Consider the following 20,577-nt stretch of genomic DNA (forward strand, 5'->3'; position numbering starts at 1 on the left):
TCTTGTTTGGAAATTCATTATTTTATTGGACTGAAATCTGCTGCCTTAGGTACACTGTTCTAGCTTCTGGAGCTACAGATAACTCAAATATATACACTGTCACTGCAATCTGACAGTTCCACATGAAGAGAGCAATTATGACTCATTTATTCATCCTTTCATTCAATATGTGTGGCACACCTACCTTGTGCAGGCACATATTTTCTCCAGGCTATATATTTAGACCATTCTCAGAACTGTTTCTCCTATCACTGGGATTCTGGACCAATACCACTGCTCCTTCCTTAGAAGGACTCCACTATGTCAAATAATCTCCTTTAAAACCTGGTGTCTGGGGCTGGCGCCGTGGCTCAACAGGCTAATCTTCCGCCTAGTGGCGCCGGCACACGGGGTTCTAGTCCCGGTCGGGGTGCTGGATTCTGTCCTGGTTGCCCCTCTTCCAGGCCAGCTCTCTGCTATGGCCCGGGAGTGCAGTGGAGGATGGCCCAAGTGCTTGGGCCCTGCACCCCATGGGAGACCAGGAGAAGCACCTGGCTCCTGGCTTCAGATCAGCGCGGTGCGCTGGCCACAGCGCACCAGCCACGGTGGCCATTGGAGGGTGAACCAACGGCAAAAGGAAGACCTTTCTTTTTTTTTTTTTTTTCACTTTTTTTTTAAACTTTTATTTAATGAATATAAATTTCCAGTGTACAGCTTATGGATTACAATGGCTTCCCCCTCCCATAACTTCCCTCCCACCCGCAACCCTCCCCTCTCCCGCTCCCTCTCCCCTTCCATTCACATCAAGATTCATTTTCAATTCTCTTTATATACAGAAGATCAATTTAGTATAAAGATTTCAACAGTTTGCACCCACATAGAAACACAAAGTGAAACATACTGTTTGAGTACTAGTTATAGCATTAAATCAAAATGTACAGCACATTAAGGACAGAGATCCCACATGAGGAGCAAGTGCACAGTGGCTCTTGTTGTTGACCCAACAAATTGACACTCTAGTTTATGGCGCCAGTAACCATCCTAGGCTGTCGTCATGAGTTGCCAAGGCTATGGAAGCCTTCCAAGTTTGCCGACTCTGATCATATTTAGACAAGGTCATAAAAGACAGAGTGAGGATAGTAACCAATGATCCTAAGAGTGGCATTTGCCAGGTTTGAACAATTATACAGCATTAAGTGGGGAAGAGGACCATCAGTACACACATGTTGGGAGTAGAGCCATTGGTGGTAGAGTAGGCGTTATGATTACAAAGGAATGAGGCCCAAGTGTGCTAGACAGGGTCTAGAACAAAGGACAGAGTCATTATTAGAGGAGCTAAGAAAGGTGCTGTCTAAGCTACAATTAAGTTTTCTGATTGAGAGGCAAATAGAACCTGATAGAAGGGGCTTGATAATAATCTGGTGGGCTTTAGGCCTTGTAAGTTAAGAGGCCCAGACCTATCTATCTCTTCACATGGGGTATATCCTAAGGGAGGTGTGAACCTCCTAGGGGAAGGCACTCTGTTGACTTTCATTACTTGGCTGGGCTGGGAGGAGAGCTGGCCAGGTAAAGGCAGGTGGCAGTTCTGCCTGCAATGTTGCTGACCCTACTTGACCATCCCCTCAGCTGCAGTGGTCACTTTGGAAGTTGGGCTGAGTGAAGGGCTTTTCAGCTTAGAGCCAATAAGATCTGTGGCTCTGACCTGGGCATCCTTCGACTCCAGGGCAGGTCCATTTCCAGTGATCCAACTCTTGGCAGAGCTGCCAGGGCTCTTCACAAGCTGACTCTGCTGAAGCCCAGGCTTACCACATTGAAAGCCATTGCAGTGGACTGGCCTGTTGGGTCTCCTTGAGGGCAGATCACTGTACAGATCAGCCATTAATAGGCCTGCCACCCATTGCTTCTGATGCCGAGCTTTCTTAGGAAGACCTTTCTTTCTGTCTCTCTCTCACTGTCCACTCTGCCTGTCAAAAAAAAAAAAAAAGAAAAAAAACCTGGTGTCTGGAGCACAGCGGGGGCCTTTCACAGGCGGGTGGAGCTGAGAGTCAGGGACCTGAGCAGGGGTAAGAAGCCTGGGGACTTCAAGGCACTGCTAAGGCTTTGACACTGCAGGCGTGCAGGGTGCAGGTGGAATACGGATGAAGTAGCACCAGAAAAGTCATTAGAGATAAGCTCATGACACATGTGAATGCCATTCTAAGGAGTCTGATTCCTTCCTACAAGGCGATGGAGAGTCTCTATGTTTCTAAAGAAAGGGGACAACATGATCAGTTTACATTTCAGACAGATACTTTGAAGGTATGTGGCCCAAGAGACCTTGAAACAGAGGCAGGATAACTGGCTGGTGGGATGCGCAGGAGGAACCCATTCAGACTACAGCCATGAAGGTGGAAAGAAGATGGCGGTTTAAAGGCAGTGAGGACAGGTGGTTTGCTGTGCTGCAGGCTGTGGCTACTCAAAGTGGGTCTGAGGGCCAGCAGCAGCAGTCCTGGAAGCTTGTGAGAATTGGAGGAGCTCACCCCAGACCTGCTGAGTCACAATCTTCATATGAGTCAGAGGCATATTAAAACCGGAGAAACACAGATTGATCTAGGTACGTGGCATACAGGGGTGAAGACACAAAATAGCTAGGGTTCCTACTCTAGTAGAGTTCACGTTCCAGCAGGAAGGCATGCTTGAGACAAAAATTTCATGGATAACACTGAATACTGACTGTGGTTAGTACTAGTAGAGGGACACAGGAGAATTAGGAAAGCACACGATGGAGACACCTGACCTGGGCTATGGCTGTGGTGGAGAGTGAGGCACTGGGGTGTGGGATTCCCCTTGAGTATATTGAGGCAAGCAGCAGCAGTGAACAGGCTAGGTGACGCGGGTGGAAAATTGCATGAGTGTGTGTGTGTTGACAAGGAGTCTTCCAAGCAAAAGTACCAGCACTTGTTCAGACTGGAAGGGGCACCAGGGCCCTGGAGCAATTGAAAGAGAGCTAGAGCGGGTAAGGAAGGGAGAAGGTGAAGTAGGCTGTGAGTTCAGGCGGGGGATCAGGCCAGCCTTCTTAATCATGCAGATGATCTTGATTTTTATCTTCAGAAAGATATGGGAGGTGGAAACTTACAGCGGTATTAGGAAGACTGAATGCAATAGGAGACCTGACACAGCCTTCTGGGATAGTTCTGACCACAGCCAGTTTGTTAGTGGAAACTTGCTTTAGGTGTTTTCAGTTTTGACTCTATTTAAGAAAGATATGTTGAGCACATACTCTGAAGAGCCTTGTGCTAGATAAGAAAGGGATATTAAAGCATTTGAGAGGTGATCCCTAACCTTAAGAATGTTACAGGTTAGTAATGACATTTTACTTCATTAAAGATGCACTTGCTAAGATTCAACATCCCTTTATGATAAATATTCTCCACAAATTAGGAATAGAGGGAACATACCTCAAAATTATAAAGACTATACAGGACAAACCAACAGTCAGTATCATACTAACTGGGGAAAAGATGAAAGCATTTGGAATAAGACAAGGATGTTTACTTTCACCACTCCTGTTCAATATAGTACTGGGGGTATTAGCAAGGGCCATTAGGGAAGGGCATCAAAATTGGAAAGAAGGAAGTCAAAATATAGGTGTTTGCAGATGATACAATGTTGTAAATGAAAAAACCTAAACACTCCACTAAAAAGCTGTTAGAACTGATAAAGGTTCAGTAAAGTTTCTGGACACAAAATAAACATACAAGGGACGTGTTGTGGCCTAGCAAGTTAAGCTGCTGCTTGTAATGCCAGCATCCCACATGAGCACTTGTTCAAGTCCTGGCAGCTCTTATTCTGATTCAGCTCCCTTCTAATGTACCTGGGAAAGCAGTGGAGGATTGCCCAAGTACCTGCATCCCTGTACCCACATGGGAGACCCGGATGAAACTCCTGTCTCCTACTTAGATCGGGCTCGGCTCTGGCAGTCACAGCCACTTGGGGAATCAACCAGCTCGTGGAAGATCTGTCACCATCTCTGTTTCTCCTGCTCCCTCTGTAACTGCCTTTTAAATACATAAGTCTTTAAAAAAAAAACCAAAAAACAAAAAACGGGCCAGTGCTGTGGTGTAGTGGGTAAAGCTGCCGCCTGCAGTGCTGGCATCCCATATGGGCGCTGGTTTGAGACCCAGCTGCTCCACTTCTGATACAGCTCTCTGCTATGGCTTGGGAAGGCAGTGGAAGATGGCCCAAGTCCTTGGGCCCCTGCCCCCGCATGGGAAGACCCAGAGGAAGCTCCTGGCTCCTGGCTTCAGATCGATTCAGCTCTGGCCATTGTGGCCATTTGGAGAGTGAACCAGTGGGTGGAAGACCTCTCTCTCTCTCTCTCTCTCTGCCTCCTCTTCTCTCTGTGTAACTCAGACTTCCAAATAAATAAATAAATCTTTAAAAAAACAAACAGAAAAAATAGTAGCTTTTTAAATGTACTAAAGATGAACTCATCAAAAGAGAAATCAAGAAACAAATCCCATTCACAACAGCAACAAAAAAATCAAATATTTAGGAAAAAATTTAACCAAACAAGTGAAAGGTCTCTACAATAAAAATTATAAAACATTGATAAAGAAATCATCAAGAACACATAAAAATTGGAAAGATATTACTTGCTCATGGATTGGAAGAATTAATATCATTAAAATGTCTATCTTACCTGAAACAATCTACAGATCTAATGCAATCCCTATCAAAATACCAATGATATTGCTTACAGAATTAGAAAAAAATTCTAAAATCATATGGAATCACAAAAGAACCAGAATAGCAAAGTGATCCTGAGCTAAAAACAAAAAAATCAAACTGGAGGCATCACAATACATGACTTCAAAGCATACTATAAAGTTATAGTAATTAAAACAATATGGTGTTGGCATAAAACCAACACATAGATCAATGGAATAGAATAGAGAACCATGAAATTAATCCATGTACATGCAGCCAACTGATTGTACATTGGAGAAAGGGTAATCTCTTCAGTAAGTGGTGCTGGCAAAACTGGATGTATATATGTGGAAGAATGAAATCATATTCATACCTCTTACTATGTACACCAATAAGTTCAAGATGATCAAAGACATAAATTCGAGACCTGAGACTATGAATTTGTTGTAAGAACATGCAGGGGAAAGACTTCAAGACATTGATATAGGTGATGACTTCTTGGATAAGACCCCCAAAGAACAGGCAACAAAAGCAAAATTAGCCAAATGAGATTATGTCAAACTCAGGAGCTTCTGCACAGCAAAGGAACAATCAATAGAGTGAAGAGACATTCAACACAGTGGGAAAAAATATTTGCAAGCTGCCTATCTGACAAAGGATTAATATCCGAATATATTAGCAACTTAAACTCAGCAACATAAAAAGCAAGCAGTCTCATTAAGAAATGGGCAAAGGACCTCAATAGAGAGTGCTCAAAAAGAAGAAATATAAATGGCCAACAAATAAATGAAAAAAATGCTGATCGTCACTAGCCATCAGGGAAATGCAAATCAAAACCACAGTGAGGTATCTCCTCACCTTTGTCAGAATGGCTATTATCCAAGAGACAGAGAGTAACAAATATTAGAGAGGGTTGGTGGGAATGTAAATTAGAGCAACCACTGTGGAAAACAGTATGGAGATTAGAAACAGACTTACCATATGATCCAGCAATCCCTCTATGGATTGACATGAACACATGGTATCACAGAGAAACATGTACCACCTATATCCACCACCATATTTATAGCAGCACTGTTCACAATACCCAAAATATGGAATCAACCAAGGTGTCCATCATCAGATGAATAGGTAAAGAAAACACAGAATATATACACAATGGAATATTACTCATATATAAAAAAGAAATGAAATTCTACTATTTATTTGCATCAAAATGAATGCAACTGGAGGACATCATGTTGAATGAAATAAGCCAGACACAGAAAGACAAAAAACTCATGTTCTCCCTTATATGTGCAAGCTAAAATTGAAAAGAAAAAAAATCACAAAACAAAAACAAAGAAATGCCTGTATGTATTAACATTGCTGCAACTATAGTTTTGACAAACTTTGTTTTATATCTTTGTTAAACCAATTGTTAAGAATGATATACTACTAAAAAAGAATGATATACAACTATAGTTTTAGTGACCTGTAATTATTTTAAAATTTATATGAGTGAAATAGCAATTTTTTTCAGTTGATTATTGCTTGTAGCTTTTGCCTATATTCTCACTGAAATCAGGTCTTTGTACTTGTTGAACTCTTTATTTAGTGAAGGATTAAGCCTTTAACTATAATGTAAATTAAAAATACAATATCTCAAAATCTGAGATAGAAAAAGAAAGAGGAAGGAAGGAAGGGAGTAAAGAAGGAGGGGGGGAAGTATTATATTCTTAGAATTATATCAATGAACCACATTGAATCTGTCCTCTTTGTATTAATATAATATTAACATTAGAATTGAGGATAAATGTGTTGTAGTAATTATCATACATTTGCTGTGACCCTAAGAATCTAATGTGTTAATAAATTTCTTAAAAACAAAAAAAAAAGAATGTTACAGGTTAGTTATGGCATTTTAATTCATTAAAGACACTTATATGTAATCAAACAAGGAAGAATTTCCCGCTAATTAACCTGTGTCTTCTCACATGGACTGCTTCAAAACCAATTTTTCCCACCCCCTACTCCTCTACATAGAATTTGATTTTTTTTTTAAATACAAACTTTTATATTTTTCTTGGTTTTAGTCCATCCTCCTGGCCCACTATATCTTTATGCATCTCACTTAAGTAATCAATTTACTAGTTCTCCATTTCAACTTTTTGCTGCGTGTGGAGCCAATGAACATCCCTTTTTGTGTATGTTAATTTAGATCTTACTTTAAAAAAACTGATGACAGGTCCCAGAGGCCCCTTAATCCCCTATCATGGCAGCAATAGAGACTCCTTTGCAGGTGACTGTTTGTCAGGACACAGAAGGGTATCATATGCTACTTTTTCCTATCCTGTATCCAGAGATAAATGGCCTATTTTCAGCTATTCACTGTGAACACCTGTGTCACACTACCTAAAATATTACATTTAATTTTGCAATAAGGACTGAGAGTTTACCGTATTCCCAACTAATCCCATGCCATTTTTAAAGACACGCATTTTGGGCACAAGGGTCAGCAAGAGCACACGTGTGCTGTGTTGGCTGAGCAGAGGAGAGAGCTTGGTACAGGAACTGCCCAGATGACTGCAGAGTGTTGATGAGGCAGAGATCTTATTTTTCAATACCACAGATTGTTTGCTACCTTCAAGTAACACAAGAAGGCAAAAATCAGTAAGTGTGTCTGTATTTCCGCAGGAAGTAAACATGTGAAGATCGGAGAGCTGCTAAATGGAGCTAGTTTCTCGGGAGCATTTTGCTGAAATTCAGGATAAAACATGAGAAGCAGGAAACCTGTGGATTAGGGGGACACAACTGTGGCCTTGCAGTCCCCCAAAAGGAAAAATAAAACTGTTGGGGACACAACAGAAGATGCAGAATGCATGAAATCAACTGTGTACATTATGAAATGTAAGTCATTGTGCTGTGTTCTGGGGCTGCCATCACGGACTTCAAGATGGGAAATGAATCTTGCACCTCCATACCAGAGTGACTGTGCCCCACCCCCTCCCCCATCCTTTGTCACCAATATTTGGTCTCCTAAGCCATTGTTGACAGATTCTCTGTCTCATTTTCAAATAAGGATGGGTGGGGAGTTTTTTTTTTTCACCTGAACAAGCCAGATGTGGCAGTCTCCTCTGCTTATGTAAAAATAACTTAGGGAAGCTAACATATTTCAAATGGGGATTTTAAGCTGGAGGGAAGAAGGAGCTCTGAATGAGATGAGAGAGAAAGCTGAGCCAGGGAAGATGAAAGCCATGCAGAAGGCGAAGGTTAACCCTCTGAGCCAGGAATAAACAAGGGCAGGCCCGAGTCTCCGCAGAGGTGCCCAGGAGCCTGCTGTCCACTGCAGAAGTGTCTCTGACATCTAAGTTACTGAGCTGGTTGCTAAGCCTGCTATTTCTGCTCTCTTGAAGTCCTTCCATCAAAATAAGTCTGCCGCTGGGTAATCTTACCAGTACAGAAGCCTTACGTAATCTACGCAACTGTGAATCTGAGTTATTAGGCTTTTATTTTTTTTCCTCAACCATGCGCTGAAGTAAAAGCTTGTGAAAGCATGCGATTTCTAAAATAAATATGTATCTGACAGTGTCTTTAAAGAAAGCCAGAAGAACAGCACTGTCATGAGAGCTACCAAGAAGTTTAGAAGGGAGGGCTCTGGAGGATAGGAACTGCTGGATCCTGGTGCTGGTTTAGCCTCTGCCTTTGCACCGGCCCTTGCCAATCAGTCTCTCAGAGCTGAAAGATGTTATGGTCCGAGTGGAAGGAGCTCAGAAACGAGGGGCAGAAAGCCCGGACCTGGCTCCCATCCTTGTCATTTAGGAGCTATGTTGCTGGCGGAGAATTTACTACTTAGGAGCTTGTCGTCTTATCTATAAAGTGGGGAAAGTGCAGTGCCTAATTCATAGGGCTGTTGTGAGGGACACGGATGATAATGTAAATACAAAATGTTTTGCTAACTCTAAAAAGCCGTGGGCAAACGGGCTTCTGCCATCACTTCTCTAGTTTATCTGGCCTCACAGAATGCTGGGAGAATAAATGCGAGAGAGTGCTGAGAGAATAAATGAGAGAGAGAGGAAGTCATTTATTACAGATAGTCCTAAGCACTGGTTCACAATTCTTTGTAGCTTATGAGGGCATACTTTAATTTCAGTTCTGTTGGTAAAGACAAACAGAAACTAATCAGAAAGTCAGCCGCATCTGGGAGAAGTGTAAAACATCTTCCATCTACAACGAACAATGGTAAGGTTCTTTCCTTATTCTCTTGTATTCTAGAGGGTGTTGGGGGTTGGGCACCTAAAAGGAGAAAGTGCAAAAAAAAAAAAAAAAAAGCAATTGCTCGGTTGGCGGGGGTGCGGACACTACAATTTGAGAGTCTTAAGATGGCTGAAGTGATCACACAGAAAAGGAGGCCTTCTAATTCCATTTGAGCCATAACCTGATCTCGCCGTTGAGTACAATATCCCCTTCAGAAGAATCTGAAGTCGGTGTCGAGGGCTGCGCTGCAGAAGTTTTCCACCCAGCAACAGGGTGATGTCAGCGGCCTGGGAACAACCAATCAGCGGGCAGCATGAATCAGAGCGTGCTGGGATTTTGCTCAACTGTCTCCTAGCAAAGCAAGCTCAGCTTTGAAGTGCAGGGACTATTTGCACTTCCTCTGCACTTGAAGCTGACACTGAAGGGCTCAGTAACCGAAAGTGTAGCCGTGGATATGCAATCGGTTAAGACTGTTTGCTTCCAAACAGCCAGTTCTGTGGGGGAATAAGAGCCCCATGTATGCTGTTCTGCAAGTAAAAAGTCCATTGTTAATAAACATTGTAAAGACTTGATTCCTATGTAGTGCCTATGAACCCTGTTTTGTCTCATGCATTATGTGCTGGTGGGTAGCTAATGAGCTAATGGCACACGAGCTCTGTGTCAGGTTTTGTGCGTAGGGTTTGAACTTGCCTGTGATGTTTCAAGTCTTCTCTCTAATGGCAAGTGGGCTGGAAATTAACAGCTGTTTCATTTCTGGGTCAAAACCCCTAACTTGCTAATTCCATTAAAATGTGTTTTATGTACATTTTAAAAATAAGTCTAAGTAGGAAGGTTCTGATGTGATTTGCAGCTATCAGCTTATGGATCGGGGGAGGCTCTGTGGTATTTCAGGAAATGTGACATGATCTCCAAACATTTCTGGAGATCTTCTGGTCTTGGGAGACAGTGACAGCAGGCACTGGAAAAGATACAATCAATGGGTTAAACCCACTTACCCAGCATCATAATCCATCACACCTCTCAGGAAGTTTCCTCACCCATACCATGTGAAGAGAATCTCTGCTAGCCAAGACCAGCAGGCAGTGTCTCCTGTGAGTGGTGATAACACAAGTTTCCAAAAGAAAGACATATCTAACAAAGAGGAAGTGATTTTCCATCGTGTCTTCTTTCAGGGTCTTTGGTAGGTCTCAGGAAGCACTGTGGACTGTGAATTATTTGCCTACACCTGCCACAGCCTCTTCTCTCTTCCCACAATTTGCCTTTTGGCTGAATACCTCATTTTTCTCATTATCGAATTGAAAAAAAAAAAGTCTATAAAAGCAAGGTAATTTGAGCTAATTATTGACACGCCATTCTGAAATATTGACAAGATTGAATTTGGGAATATATGCAGATGTATGGTTGATAACTTGCTGGAGGAGGGCAACAGAGTTTAGGTTCACCTGGGCTTGAGTCCCAGCTGTGTCACTTAGCAGCTCTGCACTCAGGCCAAACCCTCATTCCACAGGTGCACACTGGAGCAATGCTTAGTGCCAAAGATGACTGTGAAGATAAACAATCTCTCACAGAGCACAAGGAAAACACATAGTAGCTACTCAATAATTCATAGATCCTCCACCCACCCTCTTTACACTAGAAATAAAACAACTCATTGGCAAATAGAAATCCCAGAGAAACCCACTTGCACAAATACTGTAGGATTTGGCATTAGCGTGTAAAAGGATTGCTTCCAAGCCTTGAAAACCTGCTGTCCTTTATAGACTCTTAGGCAGCTCTTGGAAGCCTTGTTTACATTCTAGCATCAATTTGTATAGCAAAACCCCAATGCTAGGGTAAACTTAAATTTCAGTTTAGGCCCTATTTGTCCACCTAAACTCCAAATAAAATTGGTTTCAGTATGATCTAAATTTCACTTTTCACTTGAGATTGATGCAATGGGCCTTCTAGTGATTCTGTAATACCCTGGCACTCTTAGCAAGAAAGATGGAAAACGTGAAGTATTTGACCCACTGCCATTAATGCCCCTTCTTCATCTAAACATCTCCTTTGGGGCCATGTTTCCGGGACTCAGAGGAGTTCAGAAAGGCTTTCAGCAGAACAGGACAGACTAGGAGTCTGTGCCGGGGTGAAAACCACAGGGAAGGTTAGAAGTTACAGCAGCTGTGGTACCCGGAGAAGTCAGAAGGAAGTTGAGTGGGGGATGCACTTCCTGGGTGAGGCCAAATCAGCTATTTTGGACTCTGGTTCCTCATTACTCAGTAGTCAAGAAGACCACAGAAATGGCAAAACTGTATTATTTCCACTGGCCCTTTCTCCTGAAAGATGCATGTGCTGACTAAAGTCACGATGTTGTAGATTGTCCACTCAAGGCTTAGCTGCTGCACTGCCAAGAATTCTCCTCTCTCTATACAGAAAGATGAACTGATAGCTTGCTCCAGGATTTGTGAAAGATCACATTGGGATAGCAGAATAGAGGTGCTGAGCTGGGAAAACAGCAGAACAGAAAGTAAGATCTCTTGACAGTTCCTCTGTTATTCCAGTCACTTCCAGTCCATGTGGAAAAGGGAGAAGAAAGTAAAAATTGCAACCACAGCTTTAACCAGGAGTCAAGAGCTGCCAATTTTTAAATAACTGCACCACTGTGTAAAAGCTCTAACTGATCTTTATGTATATTTAAGCGGGAGGGCCATTTGGGATCAGAACAACTTGATATGGTATCATGGATTAAAAGAAATCCTTATTTGGAAAGGTCACATTATTTGGGAATAGATTGATTGCAGATAGAATTAGTTAAGGTGAGGTCATACTGGAGTAGGGTGGGCTCCTTCCCAACATGGTTGATGTCCTCATAAGAAGGGGCAGGCAGTGTGAAGGCAGACTCCCAGCAGCATCAATTCAGATACTTCTCATTTTATAGATTTCTTGTAAAGAGTACCTGGGCATTAGAGAATGACTAGAAGGCCATTTCATTAATCTCAAGGCTCTCAGAACTCCATGTGAACGCAGAGGATTGGATTGATGCATATGCCAGCCAAGGAATGCCAAAGATTGGTGGCAAACTACCAGAAGCCAGGAAGAGGCAAGGAAGACCTCTAGGTTCCAGTGGAAGACTGACCTGGCTGGTACCTTGATTTTGGACTTTTATCTTCCAGAAGTGTGACCCAATAAATGTCTGTTTTTCAAAGCCACCCAGTTTATGGTACTTTGTTACAGCAGCCCTAGTAGACTAAGATATATGGCAACTGCCAATATCACTGGTGTCTCTCCAGACTGGTAAAAGCTGCCAGCTGTGTGGACCTCAAAATAAGAGTAGAGTCAGTGACTCAAAGGAGTCTAAAATCTTTCACAAGCACAGAGTTGCCTCTCAATATTTTATAGCTTTTCTTTTTTTTTTTTTTAAAAAAATACATTTTATTTATTTGAAATCTAAAGTTACAGAGAGAGGTAGAGACAGAGAGAGAGAGAGGTCTTCCATCTGCTGGTTCACTCCCCAGATGGCCACAATGGCCAGAGCTGAGCAGATCCAAAGCCAGGAGCCAGGAGCTTCTTCCAGGTCTCCCACATTGTGCAGGGGCCCAAGGACTTGGGCCATCCCCTGCTGCTTTCCCAGGCACATTAGCAGGGAGCTGGATCAGAAGTGGAGCAGCTGGGACTCAAACTGGCACCCATATTGGATGCTGGTGCTGCAAGCCAGGGCTTTAACCCACTGTGCCACAGTGCCGGCCCCTTTATAGCTTTTCTTCCCAGGCTCTAGCTCTTGAATCCTTCACCCTCTCTTTATATGTACTTGCCATTGTCTTAGTTCAGTTATTTCTTGCCTGGAAAACTGCAAAACTGCTCCAACCTATACAACTGTGTAACAAGTGCCTGCAGAATTCTTGTGAATGCAGCTCTTAGATTGCCTTTCCCTTCATGCACCTTCTACAGCCTGATGTTGCCTACAGAATCCTAGGGAAACTCTTTAGCTTGGCACTGGGCTCTTAATATCTGGAACAAATGGCTGCCTTCAGTTGTGTCTCCTGCCACCCCAACTCTGATTCCCCCTCATCCCCATGTTTCATGTATTCCAGCCACACTAAAGTATCATTTCCTAAACAAGTCATAAGCTTAGATTTTTCTAAAATCCTGCACCCAACCCCTTCCCTCGAGATTTCCTACCTACCCTTTTGTTCCCCACAACATAAGTAATTTGAGGGCAAGAATTCTTTCTCACTGTTTTTATTTTTCTCTGTCACCTAGCACTTTCCTTAGCATGTAGTATAAGCATGATAAGTATGCATTGAAGAAAGAACTCTTTTGTTCCTCAAAACCCACTTCAGGATTGTTTTTTCTTATATGAATACCTGAATCAGGTGTCGCCTTCCAGATTCCACTGGACTCACACAATTTCCTTATATTAGTTCTTCCATCTGTGAATTTCCCCAGATCCATGAATGGAGATTTACATGAAAGCACTAGATAAACGTTTGTGGAATAGATGAAAGAATAAACATTGGACAAAGTATAACTATTACAAATGTATATATTATATCTTTGGTGTGAAAATCTTCAACTCATCTGCAATAAAGGGAAGAATTTAATTTTACTTGATTGACCTTTTTCTTTTAATCAGATCGTTAATCACTCTGCTGGTCAGAGTGCCTGCAGAGGTGTGGTTTCCTGTAGAGTCCTGTTCTTATTTAAGGTCAGCCACAGCTGGCTCCTCAACCACAGGTGGGATGGGACTGGGAAGCCACACAGGGCAGGGCATCCCCCTCAGTTTTAAGAGGGGAGAGAATGAAACAGTACAAGTTGAGGGTAAGGACACAGAGCCCAGGAGCCAGCAGTTGAGAAGCCACTAGATATGGGCTCCTCACCATGTGGCTCTCCCCCTTTAATGTGCCTCTGCTTTCGCTTTCTCTACAGCTCAGTTTGGCCAAACAAGGCCCTGGGTGGATGGGGAGGAAGTGGCACCTTGTGGGAACTGATGCAGACACTTATTAGTAAATGGGTGCTAGTGTAAAGCATTAGCTGCCAGGCTCGGTCTTATACACAAGTCAGGAGACTCATGTTTTGAATTAAAATGATAATGGTCATGTAATGTACTATAAGTTCTCTTTCTCTCTCTCTCTCTCTCTCATTCTAAGTGAATTCAACTAACTCTGCAATATGGGAATTGAGATTGAAAATTGTTAGGTGATGTGTGCAAGATCACACAGCCAGCGAGTGGCAAAGGCAGGAATTTAACTCAGATCTGTTTGACCATGTTTAAACCACTAAACATGGTGCTTTCCCTACCCATCACATTTTATTAGATTGATAAATTGATTAGTTAATTAAACAATATTTATTTAACTCCTACAATATGCCAGATATGGTTGATGTTCTAAGGATAATATGGCAAATGAGACAGATGGTCTCTGCCCTCATGGAGTTTACGTTTTATAAAGAAAAGATGGGCATAAAAATATAAGTAAATACATTGCTAATGATAAGTGCTATGATGAGAATAAAATATGGAAAGAAAATATGATTGACAGCCTTTGAGAAGGTCTACAATAATCTCTGCCTTATGATATTCATGCCTTTTTATAATCACTTGAATGTGAACTGGATCTAGCGACTCATATTCTTTGACTAGAATATGACAAAGATAATTAAATACCATCTCTGAGAACAGGTTACAAAGTTACTCACTAAAGTATTTTGAAACACTTTATACATATACATTTCAGGGAGATAACTCATGTTACATTAAATAACATTGCTGTATTATTTTTTTAAAGATTTATTTATTTATTTGACAGGCAGAGCTACAGAGAGGCAGAGGCAAAGAGAGAGAGAAAGTCTTCCATGAAGTCCTCCATTCGCTGGTTCACTCCCTAAATGGCTGCAACTGCCGGAGCTAGGCTGATCTGAAGCCAGGAGCCAGGAGCCTCTTCCACGTCTCCCATGTGGGTGCAGGGGTCCAGGGACTTGGGCCATCTTCCACTGCTTTCCCAGACCTTAGCACAGAGCTGGAGCAGAAATAGAGCAGCCGGGACTTGAACTGGAGCCCATATGTGATGTTGGCACTGCAGGCGGAAGCTTAGCCCACTATGCTACAGTGCTGGCCTCCTGCTATATTAATTTACATTAAGAAATAGTTTGCCTTACAGGGGCTTTAACCTGTAGAAAGAACTTCTCTAACTACTGACACATGTGTTTAACTTCCTGGAGCCAGGATACCCGCAGAGTTTATATCTTCTGCTCAGTTTTGCTTAATGTCCCTGCCCAGGTCATTCTAAACTCTTCTGGCAGACAGTGAGTCCATTTCGATGTTCTCTAATAACCCAGATTTCTAAGATCCGAAGCATTTAAAAGTCTGACCTTGACTTTCATGGGTACTAAAAGACATTAAGGCTTCCAGGGAATATTTTTGATATACATTTTCTCAAGTTATAAAGAAATATAAAAGGAGAAATTCCTTCAATTAGGCCAGGCCTTGAACAAGAGTTTAAAAATTAAACATTTATGAATAATAAATATCAAAAAGGTCTAACCTCACTAGAAATAAAAAAACGCAAAGAAAATGATGAGATGATTTTTCACCTTTGAAACTGGGAAATGTAATCCTTCATGTGTATCTGATTTGGTGACATGTGATCTTAGCCATCTCCTGTGGGGTGAATCACTGGAACAGCCATTCAAGTGCAGCAGTAGTCACACGTACAGAGATATTGAACCACACTGATCCTTTACGTCCCTGTGACAGCACAGCCCCTCTACTATAGGCAGCACATCATAGAATTCATAAGTATTTGTTAACTAAGGCCCATATGTTCCTAACAAAGTTTCAGAAGGTAATACCAGTTATAAAAATGTATACTGATGTTTACTGGAGCATTTATTTTAATATGGAAAAGGAAAACAACACAAATTCTTAAGACAGAGCTTTGGTTAAATAAGAAGTGTTCATTTTTCTGCCCTTAAAATGGGACTTTCAAAAGATTTTTAATAAGAAAACAGGGACAAAGATCAAGATACTAAATGGGATACACATGGTCCCCAGTGTGTATGTTAAGAGAATAAATGCATAGCTATGTACAAAGAAAATAATCTAAAAGGAAATACTCCAGAATGTAAATAGTAGTTTTCTCATAGTGATTTTTGTTGTCTTTATAAAATGTTGTATTTTTAAAATTTCCTGTTGTGATCTTGATTTATAATTATTGTTAGAAAAACAGCATACTGTTATATAATATAGTAGCACTATTAATATTTTAAAAATAATTTTTCAAATGTAAGACCACATAATTTAGATCATGAAAACTATGAATATATATCAAACAAAAAGTTTACAGTAAGAAAAAACACTTTTGACTTTCCCTAAATACTAGAATCATGCTATTAAATCAATTTGTGTAAGCACAGAAGGAGACCATGTTCAATGTCAGTGAGGGGAGCATTCTTGAGAATTCAGCTTTGTTAATTTATACCTGGGCTCTGATCTTAGCTGGGTCACCTCTGACCAATTATTTAAACGTTTGGTGTCACAGATTCTTAATATGCAAAATGGGACTATGAACAGCATCCATCTCACAGAATGATTGCATGTAATAAATAGCAGATGTGAAATATTTATAGCCACACTTGACACATGGCGAGTACTACCTTTGTTTGCTCTGGCTGTACTATTATTTCCAACAAAGTATAGCTCCATTTAATCACAGACCTGAAATTCAAACCCTCTCCGTTCTCTCCTTGAACCAAGAGGAGAGGCTTGACAGTAAGACTTCTGAATTATCTGGATGTCTGTGTGTGCATGATTTATAAAAGAGCTGGTAAAGATGATGAAAGGATTTAGATGAACCAACCCTTAGCTGACATAAAGCAAGCACTTTGAAATGGATTTCATTATGGGCACTTGGGTTCTCTTACCTTAAAATTGTTCAAAATAATATAAAGCTCTCAGTTCACAGATGGGTTCTTTCAACCTAAGTAGAGGACAGAGAAAGCACAGCAGTTTTGTGCCCATGAGATAAAAGCAAGGTTCTCCACGACTCAGTTCCTCTCTCCTCTGAAGTCTGAGTCATTTTTCTAGAACCTACCATCCCTCTACCCCAAGGACTGTTCCTACTTCTGTCTAGTATTATGATAATTGTGTGTGTCAATAAAGATTTTTTTAGAAAAAGATTCATTTATTTGAAAGTCAGAATTACACAGAGAGAGGGAGAGACAGAGAGAGAGAGATCAACCTTCTATTCACTGGTTCACCAAGTGGTCTCAAACTGCCAGGGCTGGGCCAGCCCAAAGCCAGGAGCCAGGAGCTTCTTCTGGGTCCCACATGGGTGCAGGGGCTCAAGCACTTGGGCCACCTTCCACTGTTTTCCAAGGCACATTAGCAGGCAGCTGGATTGGAAGTGGAATAGTCAGGTCTCAAACTGTCACCCACATGGATGCCAGTGTTGCAGGCAGTGGCTTTACCTACAATATAGATCTTACATTTCATATTTCATTCTTTCTGATTTCACTCAACTTCATCTACCATAAGGGAACCTGAGTAGCAGTACGTCAAGATTTCTGAATGAATTGGATAATAAATGATGTAGATATTTAGAACTTAAAGCTGACATCTCAGAGCTGAAATCTTCAGGGTATGGTGAAACTGTAATTTGCAAATAGATCTTGGATTTAAATTCCTTAATAGGCTGTGTGTTATTAGGAAACTTTCTAACCTTTTTGAGAATAACTGTCTTTATCTGTAACAATGAGGATAGCAACACCTGTCTCACAGAACAGATAAGCAGGTAGAAAGATGATTAACTTATAAATGGTTGTCACTCAACAAAATTACTGAAAAACTTTGCTCAAGGCCACATAGCTTAGCTGCTACTAAAGCTGCTGCCCAACATTTTCTTTGTTTTTCCTTGATCACCTTTGAAATTTTGCCTGAATACTGTGGCTGTGTTAAGAGGATCTCTTCCAGGAGAGAAAGTTAACATTTGTTGATAGTCTGCTATATGTACAAGAGGCTTTACCCATATACTGGTGGTGGCAAATCCTATGGAAATGACTAGAGAACAAATGAACAAATGAACTGACATTACCTTCTCCTACCTCAAGTGCTCTCTTTAAAAATTTATTTATTTATTTATTTGAAAGGCAGAAAGACAGAAACTGAGAGATCTCCTGCCTGCTGGTTCACTCCCATAACTTCAGGCAACAGCCAAGGGCTGGGCCAGGCCAAAATCAGGAGCCGAGAACTCTATCTGGATGTTATGCCTCAAGTGCTCTTGAGTGTCTTCTTGGGTTCTTGCTCACTTTATTTTCCTTCATTCACATGTCAACAGCCAAGCTGTCAGGAGATCAGATCATTGGATTGAAAACCTCTGGGAAATTAGAGGAATAACCCCCTATTTAGGATAATTGGAATTTCTGGTTCTTTGAAAGTCGCTCTGTTATGACATTCTCACTGCTTAAGCGCTAAATGGAGTTATTCATAGCCTTCCTGTGAGTCCTGCAGCAGACATTTCAAGCAGCACAATAACCTGGCTCATGTGAGATACTGTGCCACAGCCAAATTCCTGACAAGTAAAGTAACTCAAGACTTGCCGCTGGCCACTCAATAACTGTTTACAAGCAAACAACCCTTGTCCCCAGAAAGCAAGAAGTTTTAAATGAGGATAATAAGAAGGCATCCTATACTTAATCTAACTCTTCAGATGTATGTGTTGCAGTAAAATGCAGTTTAACCAAATAGATTGTCTTTTTGGAGTAGAGAAACACCAGTGAGGACTTCCCATGGACTAACATGATTTTGAGTCTTCACAGCAATCAGGTCAAATAACATTATCCTCACTCTCCAGGAGAAGCAGATGCAAAGCAATTCACTTACTTGCCTCATTCCACATACTGATCCCAGATAGTGGAGACAGAAATCGGGGATGGTATCTTTTCTTCCCTTTTTGTTTCTTTCTTTCCCTCTTTTAAAAATAAGTCATTTACTCACTGATTTTACTGAACAAACATCTACTGAATGAGGAATGTGTTTCAGACAGTGTGGAGATACCAAGTTCAAAAACAGTTTTTCCCTTGGGAGCTCTCTTTGGAGTTTCTTATTTAAAGGACTTTGCAACTCTACCACTAAGGTTTTATTTGGGTTTGGCTGTCCTAGAAATGATCTTGGATAAAATCACATAAAATCTCATTAGGGTCATCTTAAATTGAAGTTGTAATTGGCAAATTAGCAGGTAGTTTTCACATTCATTATTGCTTCAGTGTGTGGAATATGGAAACTTTGTGAGAAGTTGGACTTATTAGGTATGTAGGGTATGGCAATCCTGCCAAGAGGTTGGGCTGTCCCTGCATGTGATATGGTGAACCTCAGTTAAACAATGCTCTCTTAACACATGTTCTCTGGACAAAGGGACTGCTGGCAACATGTATTTTATAAATGCAGAAATTAAACTTATCAACATTTATGGAGAGAATGTCTTCAGTTAGTAATGTATATCAAAAGGAATGTGCAAAGTTTTGGCAATGAAGATGGGTTTCAGAGAAACTATGCCAACAGAGTGGATCAGCAAGTGCATAGTGTGTATATCCAGAGGCTATTCTGTTGGCATGGAGACTCTTGTCTCAAAGTCCACAGCGGTAAAACACAGTAGTGGATAGGCTGTATGTCTCTGGAGTCAGGGTCCAAATCCCAACCCTTTCATTTACTTATTTTCATGTGCTTCAGTAGGTTATTCAGCCTTCATGAGCCATTGTTTTCTCAAACATAATACTAATTCCTACTTGTTAGCATTGTTGTGAAGGTCAAACAAAAATGATTTCTGTTAAAGTATGAGCATAGCTCCCAGCAAATAATACACAGTAAATGGGAGGAATTTTAATTAAATATTAATCAAAGGTCAAAATCAGTGTAGAAATAACAAAGAAGTTAAATACTTTCAATACTTTCTTGTCTGTGGTAGCATCAGGTTTTTTTTTTTTTTTAACATCCTGAATCTATGATTTATAAACAATACTAGGACATATTCACACAGAAAGTGAGCTTGTCAAGGACAGGGATTTTGTTGAATCATCCATGTATCCCTTGCACCTAGAACAGTGCCTGGTCTGTAGTGGGTAGTTGATAAGTGTTTGTTGAATGAATGAATTTACTGGATCAGTCACTGAACCTTAAGTATCTGCTGCTGGGTTCTGTTAAGTGTTGTGGGAGACACAAAAGTGAATTACACAGGTTTCTCTTTCTAGTAATATTATACTGAGTTAGGAAAAAGAAATTTATAGATAGAAAATGATACTCTAAGTAATACTTTGAATAAGATAAGAACTCTAAGCTGAAGCTTAGAGGAAGAGGAAGAGGGATATGTAAAGGCCAGAGAAAAGCTGCAAAATGGAGTTATATGTGAGTTGAGCTTAAATAGCTATGGAAAATATTGACAAGTAGAGATAATGGGGAGGGGACTGGAGAGGGAGGAAGGCCAGTAGGTAATGGGAACAGAATTTTTGGAAGTGGACCTAATAAGCAAAGGTCTAGAAGCAGGAAAGAACCAGGCATGTTTCAGAACAAGAAAAAGGGGCTGCAGTTGTGGCACAGTGGGTAAAGCTACTGCCTGTGATGCTGGAATTCCGTGTGGCAGGGGTTCCTGTCCTGGATGCTCCACTTATGATCCAGCTCCCTGCTAACTGCTTGGCAAAAGCAGC

This window comes from Lepus europaeus, chromosome 7 (genome assembly GCF_033115175.1).
Source record: "Lepus europaeus isolate LE1 chromosome 7, mLepTim1.pri, whole genome shotgun sequence".
Classification (NCBI taxonomy): Eukaryota; Metazoa; Chordata; class Mammalia; order Lagomorpha; family Leporidae; genus Lepus; species Lepus europaeus.